Source organism: Triplophysa rosa, linkage group LG6 (genome assembly GCF_024868665.1).
Source record: "Triplophysa rosa linkage group LG6, Trosa_1v2, whole genome shotgun sequence".
In the NCBI taxonomy this organism is placed as follows: domain Eukaryota; kingdom Metazoa; phylum Chordata; class Actinopteri; order Cypriniformes; family Nemacheilidae; genus Triplophysa; species Triplophysa rosa.
The window spans coordinates 27,606,234-27,619,177 of record NC_079895.1 but is presented as its reverse complement, the minus strand read 5'-3'; positions in this window follow the sequence as shown (position 1 = coordinate 27,619,177).

The following is a 12,944-nucleotide window of genomic DNA, read 5'->3' as shown; positions in this document are numbered from 1 at the left end:
TGCAGACGAACAGTGCAAAGACTGTACAAAAAAGACAATGTACATTATACACATATGGACAGTATATACACAAGATATACACATTAGACGTTGAACATACACATTAAACATGCAGGTGTACACATGAACGTGTATGTATAGTGGATCAACCATAGTGCACATAGTACAGATATGGGTATGTAAGATTGGTAATGGATGGTTATTGCATTAGGTGCAATGCATGAAGCATTATAGTCCATGAAACTGTAGAGCATGGTAAAAAGAAATGTGAGTGTGTGGAGTGAATCAGTTTTTGATGTTGAGCGGTCTAACAGCCTGTCCTTCAGCCGGTTTGTCCGGGACCGGATGCTCCGGTATCGTCTGCCCGAAGGCAGCAAGGAGAGCAGCCTGTGATTCGGGTGGCTGGAATCACTGATGATCCTCAAACACCGCCTGGTGTAGACGTCCTGGAGAGACGGAAGCTCATCTCCCACAACACCACGGACAACTCTCTGTGCGAACTGCACCCCCACTCTCACAACAGTAGTGGGGTTGAAATTAAATGATATGATTTTACTGTTTAGAATAAATATTGTATATAAATGAATAAATGTCTTTGTTTTAAAGAGGTGAATTACATGTTCCCGTTGATTTCTTTGGACCTCATTTACGAGACAAACACACAATAAAACCGTCAGTACAGTCGTTTCCATGCGAAACTAGACATTTATCAAATGGCACGTCACATCAGGTCCCAGCTTGTGTTTTACACATTTGATATCCTATATGAAAGGTATAATGAGAAAGAGAAAGATTGCTCGTGTTTTGGTTTAACAACCGGAAATATATAAATGGTTGGTTCTGGCTGTGCTGTGTTCAAACGACAGAGTTAATCCATCTGCACACTATGCTGTTTTGAATACTGTTCATGATCCCGGCTAAAATCCATGTCACGCTGTGGGATCTCAGTTGTCACATCTGTGTAGACTTCCGGTTGAGTGAACGCTGGCTCGCCTTGCTGCCGCTGCGCTCTGGCCTCTTTTTAACATTCTACGACAACTATGTGGATTAACTATGTGTGGCTTGTGTTTACCTGGACTGTCCTGTCTTCACCCATCGACAGCACTCCTCCAGCACTCTGCCGCTGAGCTTCTGAGGTCCGCCCATGTCTGCACAATCCACCATCACCTGCTCTGCTTTTGCACCCGGACATTCTATATTTGTCTTGTCAGAAATATGTTCACCGTGGATCTCATCATTCTGGTCTACTACCCGACCTCCACCGAGGAACACCGGTCGTCGTGCTGACCTCAGTGTGTTGGACCGCCTAGCTAGGTTGCTTCAGTGCTGGTGATACTGTAGGCAGGTCACATACCATCTAAGAGATTTAATCAGTCAGCTTCCTTAATGATTCAATTCCTTTTTGCTTAATACTATTACTAATATTAAAATGAATATTACCTGCAAATATTTTCATTTATTTTCAGAAAATAACCTGAGGCCTCAGAGGCTTATGATGCAGTCTATGACATCAATCAAGACACATACGATGCTCACTGACATGATCATGACTGCAGAATCTTTAGTTCCCTTATATCATACAGTATGCATTAAGCTGGGATGTTAAGAGACTGAAATACCACATATTGACTATAAGCCGAACATAAAAGTGAACACACACAGAATACATACACTCCCACCTGCATAAAACATGACTCCACATGCACAAAGCACAGCATGCACACATACACGCACACACGTGTTATCTCAGAGAAGCACACATTTAAGATAAAAGAAAGAAACACAGGTCAAATATTATACAGACTATAAATTACTATATGTATTAATAAATAAATTAAGCAGGATGTTACATTTTAAAGTCATATATTAATAAACTTTATATATATTAATATACTTATTAAGACTTGGAACAGCAGTGAAACAAAACAAATCAGCACAAGACAAGAGACACGAGGTCAATATATAGGGGAATACAAACGAGGGATGATAACACAGGGAGGGTGAAGAGCAGGTGACAAGGATCAAACACTAAGCAGAAGTTAACGAGGGAACCAGAGGTCGGGGCTAAAAGACGCAACACCGGAGAGAGGGAGAATATGGAAGGCCCACAGGGCCAAAACGTCTCTCTCCACATATAACAAGGGATCCTGCCGTGATTCTGCCACAAGATCAAGAAAGACATGACAAGATGAGGCAGAATCACGACACAAAGAAAACGAATGCTCTGTCAGTATGAGAACAGCTCCTTATTGCACTGCGTTTCCATGCAGCTGGAACATTCTAAGAAGTCGTTGGTGACAATATATAAGACAACTTAACTGTCAGTGAAATGGTGAAATCTGATTTCAATTCGCTAGTTGCACAAGATGGCGATGGTGAACTTTTGGGACGCCAGAGTCGGCAGAGTAATTTCCGGTCGTATAACACTGTATAGGAAAAGGAGGATTTTTGGCCAGTAAATATGGGTGTTTTTAGATTTTAAAAAATAAGTAATACGTCAGCGATATGACAGATCCTCTTTACATTGCTGAGCACTTCATTAAGCCAAAACAACTCAATCGTGTTATACAACCGGAAATTAGCCTGCGTCGCAAAGGTTAACCAGCACCATCTTGTGCAACTAGCCCATCGCAATGGCCATTTTGGTCAATCAATTAGTTTCATTTTCAAAGGATGACCAGATTACCTATACCCAAGGTCTTCATCAAGGGCCACAGTGCTGCATAGTACATTTCACACTAATGAAGGTATTTGGGACAGCTAAAAACATCCAGGCAGGTGTGTTGGAGTAGGTAGGAGATAAACTCAACAGGAACCTCTGGGAACATACCAAACATACGTTTTATCTTTTGGGAAATATGATTTTAGGAAAGTACTACTGGGGTTTTTGACTACACTCATGAGAGGGAGTGGAAGTATGTCATCATCACAAACTGCATTGTGAGGTGGCCTGATGTCTGTTCATGACACACATATCCTGAAGAATAGTGGCGTGTACTGTACAGACGGCTCAAAACCAACAGACTGGATAGCAGTTTATTAGGAGACAGTGCCTATTTAGTGCTTTAACACTGCTTAATGCAAAACAAAATGTGCAATTGAGCACTTAAACTGAATTCTCAAGTGGTGCTTTGAATGTCTCATCTACTTACGAGTGGAACCACAGGGATCAAGCAACATAACACTTGCCTGTATTGTCCTACACAACACTGCTACAAGGCACAATGTCCTTCTTTGTGAAGGAGATAGTAGGGAGTTTAAGCAACAGCTGGAAAATGGATCACCCTACGGTGTACGGTGACCGGACGCCACCTGTTAGACCGCTGTAGCCATGAAGGCTAACGTCACTAAGCAATCTTAAACAAGACGGCGTGCCATTCAGGGATTCATTAGAGTCCAAAAATGTCATTTAGAAAGACAAGAGAAGGATTGCTTTCGGCATTAAATAATAACCCATTGACAGAAGCAGTTTTTATTGCTGTGTGATGCCAACACATCTAAAAGTCCTGTCCTGTGTCATCACGAGAAGATAACTCAGTGGAATAACAGCATACTAAACCCTGCTGCATTGAAAATATATGCTAACTGCATCCACCAAGTGGAAGCCCTTCTTCATGATTGCTTTGGATTTATAGATGGCACCGTTCCACCCATAGCCAGACCAGATGTAACACAGAGGATCTTTTATAATGGTCACAGACACATTCACAGTCGTAAATACCAGGCAGTAACCATTCCCAGTGGTTAAACTCGGTAAAAAGTAGTATAGTAAAAGTAATTTACTATTTTTGCAAGTATTGTCATTACTTTTCTAACTGATATAAAATGAGTTTCAAAATATTAACAGAGGGAAAGAAGCGTGACTCTGGATGCAGGCAGAATCAGGACTGTTGTCATTGCTGGAACATCACGGCATAGATGGTTATCCAATGTTTGTGTACCCACGACCCAGCATACCCACTGCGTGTCCATCTGCAAGCCCCATTTCCAAATTGTTTACCTCACTCCTCAAATGATGGAATTCAACCAAAGAATGAGTGAAGTCAGAGTGCCTGTGCAGTTTGTTTGGGGACATAGCAGACCACTTTCAATTCTTGGACTTTAAAATTTGGTTTGAGTAGTGTTGGAAAACTGCATGTAGTGTCTGCTTTGCCAAGAAATGCACTTAGCTGTCTCTATGATAACCAGACATCTCAGTTTTTTAACTTGGACACTCCACACATTTAAGACATTGTTGACAGGTTTTATAATTTATTATTAACAGAATATAAATTATCATTTGAAATGTTTTATGAATTACACACAATGAAATACATGAGTAATACTTCACCACCTGAGGGCGCTGTGCTACTCTATGTTCTGCCTGTGTTTTTGTAGGTTCCCATCATGCTTTGTCTGGGTATCCTGTATTGGTCTCACCTGTGTCTCATTACCTGTTTGCCCCTTATCTGTGTGTGTATATAGCCCTTGTGTTCAGTTGTCTGTTGTGAATCGTTTTGTATGTTCTCTGTCGTGTTGCCAGGTCGTGGTTTGGGGAGTATTTGGGAAACCTTTATACTGCACTTGGATCCGCTCCCTGGTTTCCTTCTGCTGATCGTAACACCCTCACTGACCTATGTGTAACTTTAAATTTAAGGTCTTGTGGGAAATTCAGTGTCTCTGCTCTTATAGACCAGGCTGTGGCCCTCTTGTACCTGGGTGGTTCTGTGAGTAGGGTCATCATGTTTTTCTGTCCACTCCATAATCACCAGGAAACATAAAGCAGCTAGTTCATTTTTGAACAATGAACATAATTAGCAATCTTGATAATACATAATTGTAATCTTTTAATGTGCTCTATCCAACATTAAAACAATTTAACAGCATGATATATTTAAATGGCTTTATAGGAGAATGTTTAAGATAGGTCAATGCTACCCGGGGTGATGTTGCCAACAGCAGACATATCTTTGAACAAACAGAAAAATTAATTTAAAATAACTTAAATTACAATCATATCAACCCAGATTACATTACAAGGCAAATAGTAGAACCATACAATTACAATGTTACATGCCATAAAACCTAACACTTACTTAATCTGTCACGTAGTAGCGACTACGGCAAACCAGCTATTCTCCCGTCGTAGACTGGTACAACAATACAACGCCACAAAGAAGCTGTTAAAGTCACACATGCGCAAAAGAAAGCCAGTCATTTTGATATCATGGCGACTTTACCAACTATATGTTTTCATATTTAAATAGTTGAACCATTTTCATATGTTGACTTGCTTTCCTGAATAAACTGGTAAGTAAAAACACATTTCAGCCTTGTTTCAGGCAGCTAGATGATGCCGGAGCATCTTTCCGAAATAATTTGTTTAGCTCTCCACCAAAATATGGATTTCTGTATTTTTTTCCAATGCTAACAAGTGTCGGTAAAGACTGCAGTCACATTTGAAAAATGCTTGATACAGTCTGCATTACCAAGTTGAATTTTGATCAAACAAAATTCAACAATTCATTCAGGGACTTAAAGTGATCGTTCACCCAAAAATGAATATGATGTCATGAATTACTCACTAGTTGTTTCAAACCTGTATACATTTCTTTGTTTGGTTGAACACAGAGAAATATATTTGGACGAATGCTTGTAACCAAACTGATCTTGGCCACCATTGACTACCATAGAAGACAAAATGACAATAGTAGTCAAAAGTGCCCCAGAACTGTTGCTGTCCTACGTTCTTCAAAATATCTTTTGTGTTCACCAAAACATTTTCCTACCATGGGAGTCAATGGAGTCCAAGAACAGTTTGGTTATAAGCATTCTTCCAAATATCTTTCTCTGAGTTCATCAGAACAAAGACATTTATCCACATTTAGAACAACTTGAAGGTGAGTAAATGATGACAGAATTTTCATTTTTGGGTGAAGTGTCCCTTTAAGTGCTTAAAGTAGTGGTACCTATACCTGGGAGCCACTGCTCTGCACATTTTGCATGTCTCTCTTATCTAACACACCTGACTAAAATCATCAGTCCGTTAAGGGAGAGATTCATGAGCTGAAGTTAGCAAGGGAGACTTTGTGGGGAGCTGGGATGGGGGTTGTGATGTGGTTGCGGGGGTGTTGTGCAAGGCAAATAGGGCACCCTTCTGTTATAAATCTTTTTAAAGGTGCCAAAGAATTCATTGAAACAATATGTTAAATTGTTCTCTGATATCTACATAGAATGTATGTGGCTTTATTAAATGCAAAAATGATCCTGAAACATGTCCCTTTACAACCCCAGGATTTGTCCCTAGAATGAAAAGGTCTGTTATTACCTTATTTGGACGGATCATGAATATTAATGTTGAGCTCTGCTCTGATTGGCTGTTTCACTAGGAAGAAAAAAACAAAAAAAAAAAAAAAAAAAAAAAACAAAAAAAAAAAAAAAAAAAAAAAAAAAAAAAAGATTAAAAAAAGTACAAGCAGTTTGTCCCTTCACGAGTCCCGTAGTTCGGTTGTTTTAACTTGGTTTATTAGTCAGCAGAATGTTTTTATTATTTATTTACATAGATGGATGGATTTACCCGTGTTTGCATACTGCAGTTATTATTTACAAGAACTGCTTATGGTCAAAGTAGAGGAAATATTAGAAATGAACTCTAAATAATCTGTTTTTATTCAGAGTTGTCTGCAGAACACATCACTCTTTTCATAACACGTTTAAAAAGTGTAACTTCTGGAGATCAAGCTGTAATGTAACGTTCGACTCCAATGCATCTACATGTCAAAGCTCTGGATGGAACGATCTGTCGTCTCCAGTGAGCGGACACAGACTGTGAGGAGCGAGAGTTAAATGGAAAGCGAATTTAACTAAAGTAGAATATGCGGACCTTTAGCGGTGTAAAGAGAACGTTTTCAGCATGGATGTGAGTCCTCTCTACTGCACTTCAGCTACCGTTCAGTTTCGCCTACCAAAGTGCGCCTCAACCTGTGATGGCAAATGGGCAGCGGCTCAAGCCACGGAGCCCTCCTGTTCACGCGAACGCGTCCCGGTTCCTGTCAGTCCGGGTTTCAAAGGAGAAATAACTGAAATACGGGAGAAATAACTGAAATACGGGAGAAATAACTGAAATACGGGAGAAATAACAAAACGGGAGGGTATGAAACACGGGAGACTCCCGGCGAAAACGGGAGTGTTGACAGGAATGCTAAAGATTAGCAATGCATATTTCATATCTTCGAAGAGTATTTAGTTTGATCACATTTGTAAAAGAGAGATAGGCCTACAGCTGTACAATTATTTCCGGAAACAGTGGAGCTCCTGGAGGCGTGCAGGGGGCGGAACTACAGCACGAGCACACAATACATCATCGCATTGATTCACTACAAGTTTGTGTTGTTCACCTTATGCCCGTACACGGTGATTGCCAACAAAACACAGACATATGACTCAGTTTCAGCTAGCGCGGGCGGTTCATGTCCGGCATCTTTTAGCGCTGAGACCGCGCCATCTATCAGTATCACACCATCTCCAAATCCAGCGTTTATATAACATTCATCAAACAAACATCTGAACTTCAGCGAAGCACATTGATGGGCGTGCTCTTTCTCTCGCTCTCGCTGCTTGATGTGTGGGCATTCTTGTCCAGGAGAATTGTCCAATAAGGGACTAAGAACCCTTGTTCCAAAACAGGAATTCATGTTCGAACAAAACATCAAAATGTACGAACCCTGGCGGAGTGAGAATTTGTTTAACTTGGTTATCAGTAAGAGGCTTTGGGATTTATATTCCAAATAAAATTGAATTGCCTGTAAAGTCTTTTTGAATTTGCTTTGTGCACAAACGCTGCCTCTGAAGTCATTGCCTGATAGGACTGAGCTTTCAGACGCAATCTATGTCCAGCCCTGGGGCTCATATAAAACTCGCCATATACAGATTTCATCTTAAAAGTGTACATATGCACAAAAGCTAGGTTTTGCATACGCACAACAAAAGTTTTCAGATTTATAAAACCATATGCGTATGCCAGGACCTGCTCAAAAATCTCTTTGTAAATCGCAGTTAGAGAAAGATTGTGCGTACGTGCATCTCCACCCCGTCTTCACCCTGAAAGTACCATATATGGAGTTTACAAAGCCAAGTTTTACTAAGCATTACCTCATCTGCATATAATTTCCATGCATGCATAATCTAATCCACATGACACAATGTCAAACACCGTCAAAGGTACAAGACATTCAGAAAATTTGAGATACAGATTAGACTATAAATGCCATTTGTGCCACACATATTACATCGCTAAAATCATCAGTATCATTGTTATGTTTTAGAATAAACATATCAAAATATCCATAAAATTGTTTAATGGTTCTCAGACAAAGATTTTAGAATAGTGATCTCATTCTTTTCCACCGGCCAAATATTATTTCAATTGTTTTAACAATACTAATCAAATTAGATTTATCCAGTTTTGCTGATAAAGTGAACATCTTTTAGCTATTTTAGTGAAAACGATGTAACCTACAATTGTCTGACTCGCATATTTTATAAAAGAAACCTGCAACTGTTACCGTTTTCTGTAAGTTGTAAAACAGTGTTATTTTTCATGATGTTGTGGAAATGCCTTCACAAGAAATCAACCTCTGTGCAGCTGCAGTTGTACAGAAAACTATTATCATTAGACCTTTTCAAACCGGACAATGGACCGTTCAACCACCGAGTCCAGCAGTGTCCACCATAATATTGAAGTACGTGCGCATCATTGATCATTGTTCACGCTAAATATTTATATTTTCTCATAACATGAGACATTGTGCACCTATAACATGCACTTAAATCATTAAAACATAACATGCCACAGAAAGTGATCGAGCACATCCTCTATAAATATGTCTAAATGTAGATCATATTTGTTTAACATCTGCGTAATGTCTTCACGTAATTTAAGTGTTTACTTTAAGAGTGGAATATTTTATGTAACTCTGTATATCAAAATGACAGCAGAGTGTAAAATCCTTGTTTACTTCATTACTTTTTTCACTCCAGGAAAAAGAGTGCGTACACAGTCAAGAGCATCCTCACGGTGCACACATATTTGCGTGGAAAACAACGTACGCACATTTCTATGCCCATTTTGTGTGTACACATCGTTTCTACATCAGGCCCGTGGTCATGTCTGTATTCACCAACGCGTGTTAGCAATCGAAAAACTGTAATGTTGTGTACAATAAATAACACTGCAATCTTGAATTTATCTAAGGACAAGTGTTTCAAGCACCATAGCAAGTAAACCTAATACACAGTTCTTCATGTATTTAACATTTAGTACAGTTTTTTAGTCGTGAGTCATGACTGTAATTGGAAACATTGAGGGGCGGTTTCCTGGACAGGGCTTAAAGCCACAATATGGAATCATTTTGTTATGAAATATCCCAAAATCACTTGCACAGTGTGATATATTTCATGCAGTTGTGTATTTACATTATCCCAAATGTTCCCAAGAATGTGTAAATCCAGAGAAATTCCAATTGAAAATAATGGCCCGTCCCTTGTCTCCCTTGTATTTGTCGCATATCAGTGACTTAATATCCGCTGCTCCGCACTACCCTCAGTTTCCGCTTGTAGAAACTACGGCAACACGCATATGCGGAAGTGGTTATACAGCATCTGTTGTTCTGTTATTATGGATCACGATTACTCTTTGGCGAGTAAAGGAAACCCAAAAAAGTGTAAACGTAGGCCAAACGAGGCAAGCAGGGTTATGGACAAACGAAGAAATAAAACAAGGATTAATATCGGCGTGGCGTTCTCTAAATAGAGAGAGCTTCGTGACCAACTTGGACTCGACAGAGACTCCGCTCTCGCATGTGTTTTAATAGACAGGTAAGCACATTTTTTTTATTGTACACAAACTACTCATGCACAGATTATTTGAATAGTTATGAATGCAGTTACCCTATGAAATACGGTATATGTTGCACAAAAATATGTAGCCAATAACGTTACTTGTAAATGCTGTGGGTTCGTTCCAGGTAAAACTGTGTAGCATTACGCTACCAAATCAAGTCCAATATCAGTCGCGAACTAACGTAGCATTACATTCCACATTTCTTGCAAGCTAATTCATTACGATGACATAAAATAAAATGTATTAATTACCTCGTCCGTGAACATGATGGGTGATCTCCATACGCCTCTGGGTGGTGAAAACTACATGTCCCATAATTCCACTCTCCTACATAACGTCATTTAGCTTCGCCTTTTGTTGTTGTTTCGAAAGTGCGCCATCTAGCGGTCCAAATATTCCATATTGTGGCTTTAAACCTAGTCCCAGACTAATTTAAATGTTAGAGGTGTCCTAATTGAAAACAACTTGCACTGACATAACTTAAAATATATCAGTGAGATTGTTTTGTCTCGAAATGCCCACCAGTAATGTTTTTTTGTAAAGTATGTTTTTAAAAACGACTTAAATATCCTAATTTAACCAAGGCCTAGTCCCGGTTTAAACTAATCCCTGTCCGGGAAACCGCCCCCGAGTGTCCTCTGTGACATGTGAAAGGGCACATTAGTCAAAATACACCACATTTACATTCACCCACACTTAGCCTAAAAAACAAATTCAGACCACCAAAATCTGAGAAAAGCAAGCAGTGTTTGCCTGGGAAATGATTCCTATTTTGCCTCAGAGACAAAGGAGAATGAACTTAATGGCCTTGAGACAATGACAAAAACTCATTTTCTTCTGTTCCTTCCTCTTCCAAGAAAGAAGTTTATCAAAGGACTAACATTACGAATAAAATGCCTTCTGGTCACAAAAACATTTAAAATGAGTCTCAGTGAGCCTGTTCTCAGCAAAACAAACACTCATTTATGTTGATTTTATGTTTATTGATAGCTAGCAGCAAGACAGTCCTAACAAAATTAAGCTCTTGTATGGCCTCAGACATGATTTAAATGGACATGATTGAATTGTTTTAGAACAAATTCTAGTCCAGTTTCTAATTTAGCTTTCATGTTCAAAATCTTGGAGAAAGTGATGTGAATTAGGCTTTCATGAGCTCTCTCCAAATTCATGAAACTTTTCAATCTGGTTTCAGGGAGCAGACCAACATGTACTCATTTCTCATTTAAAAAATCACGGAAGTTACGAAAACATGTTCCACAGCACAATACACATCCTCCACTGCTCTTTTGTCTTTTCATGTTCTTCAGGGTTCCATTTTGTTCTTCTAAGCTCTTTAAACGGACGCGTAAAATGTATATGAACACAAAATCTGTTCTGTAGTTACGTCTTTATTTTATTTCATTTTATTTTAATGGTGACGTAGACGTGCAATGATTCCAGAATTCTAAAGCATTGAACATGATGTAGAGAATCTATGGAATAGTAATAGACAATAACATTAACAAAGTTACAATGTCCATTCAATATTTATTGAAGTTTGTGTATTTAATTATGTTTATGGTAAAATATAATTACACAGGACCAAAAATACCACTGTTTATCAAGTTTTCATATATTTTTTTCAATATTGAAAAATAAATTACATTAGGAGGTTGAAGTCAAAGCTACTGTATATGAAATATAATTTTTTAAGTAACATTTCTTTGAAGTGATAAAGTAAACAAACGTGCATAGCAGAGACCCAATTCAGTCCAATAATATTAATAAAACAAACGATGAGCCCAGTATATACATTAAATACAACGAGGAAAGATTCTCAAATAATTTATTTTTTTCCTTTTATTCTTAAAATACTATGAGATTCTTCTCACTCTGTGCTCTTTTTAAAGTTTTAAACTTATAAATATTTTTACCACTGAGAATCAGGAAGACATTGCTGCTTTATATATCTGTAAATTATACTTTTTTCTCCAAATATCTGAGAAAATTCAGCACAGTAAATGTTTTGCTCTGAAACGAATCAAAGTGAATGTATACTGTGAATGTACATTGCTTTTTAAAAAATATAATTCACACATCAGGTATATACCGAGTATATGGACAGAACATTGCTCTTTTTAACTGAATGTAATTGTTCATTTAAACAAAAAGCTCTCTTAAAGAATCTTTTTGATGACCTGTGCACTAGATGACCGTATCTGATGAGTTAAACTTCAACTTTTCATGAAACAAACTTCTTTCTTTATTTGGTTAAACTGACTAAGTCTGTAAAAGTGATACACATTTACATTAATGCAAAATATTCAACATTCAAAATAAAATCACAGAGCAGCATTTTGATAAAAGTAAGTGCAGTCTACAGGGCCATGTTTACAGACAAGATTTAGCAGTTGAAAGCCTAAAATAAGTGGATAAGAAAATAAATCTGGGAGCTGGGAAATATGTAAAAATACCATGTACAAATGTGTCTTTCTTTGAGGCATTGTCAAGTTTATTTCATTGGCCACACGCACCTGACATTTGTTTGTTGTGTTGTGATTGGTCTGTGTCACTGTCACTCTTTTGTGATTGGTTGTGTGTCAGTTGAAGTAAGAGAGAGTCACAGTTGTGTCTTCATCTTCAAACTCACAAAACCTCTTGACTGGGTAAAGATGAAGACTACACTCACTGTGCTCCTCATCATCCAGCTCTATGGACTCGCCTCATGTGCCATTAAACAACATTACTTTATAGATCAGATGAAGACATGGGATGAAGCACAACAATACTGTAGAACCAACTATCATGACCTGTCCACCTTCATCGATGAGATTGAGGAACAGCAGTTTTTAAAAGAAGCAGTCAGTCAAACCTCTGATGCCTGGATTGGACTCAACAAGTATTCTGGAACCTGGAAGTGGACAACAGGTGAAGTTACAACACAAATCAGCTGGGATAATGGAGAACCAGACAGTAATTACTGTGCTTATTTACACAAAGACAGAAAGAAACTGTATGATGGTGGGTCCTATTATACTCGCACTTTCTTCTGTATGAAGATATTTGAGATTGTCGTGGTTCAGCA